This window comes from Populus alba, chromosome 1 (genome assembly GCF_005239225.2).
Source record: "Populus alba chromosome 1, ASM523922v2, whole genome shotgun sequence".
In the NCBI taxonomy this organism is placed as follows: Eukaryota; Viridiplantae; Streptophyta; class Magnoliopsida; order Malpighiales; family Salicaceae; genus Populus; species Populus alba.
In genome coordinates, this window is record NC_133284.1 from 3,803,502 (window position 1) to 3,808,956 (window position 5,455).

The window sequence follows — 5,455 nt, forward strand, 5'->3', positions numbered from 1 at the left end:
GCGGTCTGGGCCGGGTTCGGCCCAGACCAAAAGTTTTTTTTCTTGGGTCGATCCGGCCCACTGACTTGTGGGGCTGAGCCCGGCCCAGTCAGTTGGGGCCGGCCCAGCCCCTTAATAATTAATATATATAATTATATTATATTATTATATTATATATGTGTGTGTATATGTTATATATCTATAAAATATTTATAAAAAATTTCTGAAAACTCTAAAAAATGTTGTTATTTTACTTTCATATATATATATATATATATAGTATATATATATATATATATATATATAATATATTTTTTTTTTTTTTTAAGGGGGTTTGTATTTTTTTTTTACTGTGGAGGTCTAAATTCAGTATTTAAATATCTGAATTTTCGTCAAGACATCCGAAATTTTTCAAAAAATAAATTTTTTTTTTGCTTTAAAAAATTCCTAAATTCCTAAAAAAATATTGTGGATTTTTTCCGCATTTATTTTTTTTATGACTTAATATTAGTTTGTATTTTTATTTTGTGGAGATACAATTCAGTATTAAAAATACCCGATTTCGTCAAAAAAAAAAATTGTTTAAAAAAAAAAAAATATTTTTCTTGCGTGTTGCATACGGCCAAAACTCTAACATGTTTTGAATATTCTTTTTTTATAAACAAATATATTGGAAGCTTCCGAAAGTGTGTTTCGCATAGATTTTCTTAAACACAAATTATTTTCTTGCATTTCTGGATTTTACAACGTGTTTGTAAAATTCCAAAGGGTATTGACCAATATTTCAAAAAACTATAAAAAATCTTATTTTGGGAAAAGGAATTTATTTATTATTTACCGCTAATGTTTGGATAAAGAAATCCTTAAAAGGATGAATATCCAAAATATTATCGGGAGTAATAAATCCGCACACATTCTTGAAAGAAGCCTTGATTATAATCGAGGACATTTCAAAATTTAATTTTTTTATTATTATTATTATCCCACGAATTTATGAGTCGCAAGCTTTTTGAAATACTAAGGGAAAAATGAGCTTTTAAAGCACATGGAATCTCCTTAGATTTCTATCCAAAATCAAATTGACGAGCCTAAAAAAAATATACCAACACTATAGCAATTATAAGGCAAACCAAACACCAAGCAGCTTACCTTAGGTAGGTTGTACTAGGGGTGCTAATACCTTCCCTTTACGCAACCAGTCCCTTACCTTAGAATCTCAGAAAGACCAGTTAGGGTTCCTAGTGATCAAAATACTAGGTGGCGACTCCAAAAACCAAAATCAGCAAAAACAGAACAAAACGAAAGTCGCCATTCGAATGTCGCAAAAAATAAACTTTTTATTTTTTTCTGGGGGGGTGCGACAGGATGGCGACTCCACTGGGGACCCTTGGACTAAGCTTGGATTTGTTTGTTTGTTTATTGTTATGTGTTATTGGTTTTTTTGTTTTTTTTATTTTATTATGATGCTTTGTTTAAAAGCTTTAGCATATATCTTTACATTCTATCATACATGGCATAGTCATGCATCACTTTAATTCATTGTTATTATGTTTTGGAGTGCACACACATGTAACTTTAAGTTTAAGTGGGGGACTAGCAGCTTGCCTTATGACTTGAGTCAAGGTTTAAGTTTGTGTAAACCCCAACTCTTTGCTGAGTGTTTAGACTGATTGTGATTGGTACACGTACCATCCCACTATCTGCTAGACCTCCATATCGCCTTTACGAAGGCTGATCACTGGAACAGCAAGAGACCCTCTTTTAGAGACCCAATAGTAAACCTACCCTATGTCTCACGTAGAGAAATTAGAACCTATCCTTAGGGTGTATGTTCCAACATATCTTTTGCATCCAAACAAAGTCTAAACCCCAATGCATTTTGAATTGCAGGACTTGTGAACGAAATGGCCATCATCACTAAATCTTCCATCTTAGAATATGGAAAAAATTCTGAACTGTCACAATTGACTGAAGGAGACTGCCTTAGAAGCGATGCTAAGAAGATGTCACCAATCAAGAACCTGAATTGCGTATTGAATGAGGTGAACAAGTTAACGACTCATTTTCAGAATGTGGATAAAGATGCATTTTTTAGGAAATACGGACGTTTGATGGAAATTGCAAAGGTAGAAGTTTTAAGCCCAGCTGTGCGAGCTTTAGTTCATTTTTGGGATCCAGACTACCGATGTTTTTCCTTTGGAAGCATAGACTTGTGCCCCACGGTTGAGGAATATGGATTGTTGACCGAGTTTCCCAACGACCTGTATCGGATTTATTCTCCTTTAAGATCCGACAAGATCATCCCTGAACTGTCAAAGCTGCTCAGAATCTCCCAACTTGGAAAAGTTTCAAGAGAAGAATGGTACCGGTTTGAAATGGAGGATGTTAGAATTGGAAAAGAAGTCAGGAGTATAAAAAAGAGAGATTGATTGCCCTAGGTATATTTGGCCTTGTGTTGTTCCCAAGTCAGATTTTTGGTTTAGTGAGTTTCTCTGGAGGCCGCCTGCTGCTTATGTGGAGTATGAGAATACACGAATCAATCCAGTGGCTGCTATCTTAGCCGAAACAATTTTGACACTTAACCATTGTAAAGGAGGGCCGAAAAAGGAGCAATGAGATGCTGCACGCAACTGTTGTATATTTGGGGATGGTCAGCCATATCGAGACAAAGAAACCTGTCTTCAATAATTTTTTGGTGGTTCACCAAAACCCCTCAAGTTAGTAGAAGAAGAAGAATGGGGAGATCTAGACAACCAGGGTTGGGTTTGATAAATAGAAGGTTTACCTAATTTAGCGAGTTTAAGTGGAGGGCCCTATGGGTAACGTCAGTGAAGGTCCAATGAGTTGTGGACCAAGGCGTTGGGTACCATTGGTGGGGATCACGGGATATGTGAGTTATGCTCCTGCCTTAGTGGTAAAGACAACTTGGGGGCATGCAGTTCGTTCCCAGGACTATGGGAATTGCTCAATTCTTTGGTTTGTTCAAAGATCCCATGGCAGAAGAGGTTTTTTAGAGATCATCAAGCAAGATTTGGAAGCATCTAGTATTGGTGGAGATAGAAGGGTTAAGAGATCCAAGTGTGAGCGAAGGATATATAAAATGGAGAGACTCAGCCACTTCAGCCACCCCTCGCGTAGAAGCTAAATCTCCTCAAGATGTTAGCAGAGCCTATTAAGAGAAAAAGGGTGAACATTGAAGATGATTCAGTCTGCTTCAGCATGCCTTGTGTAGAAGTCAAATCTTCTCCAATTTGAAGAGGAGCCTTTCAAGAGAAAGAGAGTTAGTAAATGAAGAAGACTTGAGAAGGCAAGTGGAGAGACTACGAATAGAATTGAGCAAAAGAGCAGAAAGACAAAGCAATGTTAGAAGAAATGATGCTAGAACAGGATAAAAATGAGAACATTTCTAGATGAGCAAATTCAGTCTAGAGATGAGAAAATAACAAAGCTGGAGCTAAAGTTGGTTGAGGAGAAAATTGCTAAGAAGGAAGTGAGAAGAGCTTTAAAAGGGATGAGTTTTGGATTTGGATGCAAAGTTGCTCTGAACTACAAGCAATGGAGATGGACTTTAGCGATTGCCAAGAAAGTGCAGAATATTACCAAGAAAAATTTTGCACAAGTGCAATATCGAGCTGATGGGATAGGATTAGGAAGTATGAGGATTTGAATAAGAAATATATGGAGTTGGAAAGCGAAAAGGGAGGATTCGAGGATGTTAAAGCAGAGTTTAGCCAGTCAAGAAGAATGAGATAAAGTCATGAGGATAAAGCTTGACAAAAGAACGAGAAAAGTTGAAGTATTTAGATGAAAAGCTAGTAGCAATGGAGAAGCACAAAGATCAAATCGACGCCAACAACACTGCTTTAAACCAGAACCAACATGTTGCTCATAGAAAAATTGACCAAAACAGATGAGCAAATGGATGAAGCTACTGCACATGCTCGAATGGTCAGAATCAATTCGCGAATGTGGGGGAGACATCATTCGCTAATCGCCGAAGCCTAGCTGAACCGATGCCTTTCTTAGGGAAGATTGAGAAACCGTGGTTTTGCTTTCTTACCTTTGGCCAAAGAGTTTAAGGGAGGAAAGGATTAGCATGTTTGTAATTTCTTTTATTTCTAAATGTATTTTTTATCCAAGCATTAATGAAAAGGGCGTTGACCCATCTTCTTATGCAAAAATCTGTCTCTTGGTGGAACAGATTCAAGCAACACGACTCGAAAGGCAGAACTCCTATCAAAGCGATGTGACAAGAGAAGGCTTATAATGTGATGGTTGTTATTCGTTCACAAAAAGGATGCATCCATACCCAATAAAGCATGCATCCATCACAATCACACATTTTCTCATACATCTATGCATGCATCTGCAGATTAAGAAACATAGGTCCCCCTCCTAGAATCCACAACACTCGACAAAGAGCAAGAATGGAAAACGAAGGAAGGTCACAACCAGAATCTCAGTACCAAAGAGAACTCGAAGGAGTTCGGAATGATGTGGCGCACTTAACAAGTATGTTAGAGCAATTATTAAGAGCCAGAGATGGAGAGGGAACATCTACTCGACCTAATGAAGCACCAACAGTAGCTCAAATTCCTGTCGCACCTATAAACATAGGGGCAAATACACCAACTAAGCAGAGTCCTGCTCGGCCCATCCAAATCCCTATTACAATGGATTTAACAAACGAAGATCCACATGACTTTTAAATTCTCTAATTCATGAAGGAATGGCAAGTGGACTGCCCTAGAAGAGAGGCTAAGGGCCATTGAAGGAAATGATTTGTTTGACCCAATTAGGGCCGCGGAGGTATGTTTAGTACGTAATATTGTCATTCCAAAGAAGTTCAGAGTGCCGGAGTTTGTTAAGTATACTGGGATGGAATGCCCGAAGACCCATCTCCGCTCCTACTATAACAAAATGGCAGAGGTTATCCACGACGACAAAATGTTAATTTACTTCTTCCAGGATAGCCTGACCGGATCAGCCCTCAGTTGGTATATGAGTTTAGATAATATTAGGATCAGGAAGTGGACAGACTTGGCGGACGCTTTCTTAAAGCAATACAAGTTCAACCTAGAGATTGCTCCTGATAGGACCAGTCTGATTAGCATGGAGAAAGGAACTCAAGAGTCCGTAAGGGCTTATGCTCAAAGGTGGCGAGACCAAGCTATCAATGTGCAACCTCCGCTAATAGAGACAGAAATTGGTGACTTTGTTGCCAATACTTTCAGAGGCTCCATTTACTATGAACACCCTTATGGGTTAGTTCAGCACAACATTCTATTGATGTCGTGCGTTATCGCCAGAGGATTGAACAAGGGAATTCGAAGTGGAAGGAATTGCAGAACCTCTAGAAAGAGAGTTTCATTGGAAGGAAGAAAGAAATTGAGGTGGAAACAACTCGAAAGGAGAAGCAAAAACTATCAAATACCTACCCCTCGATCACTATATTAACTTTTCCAAAACCCCCCAT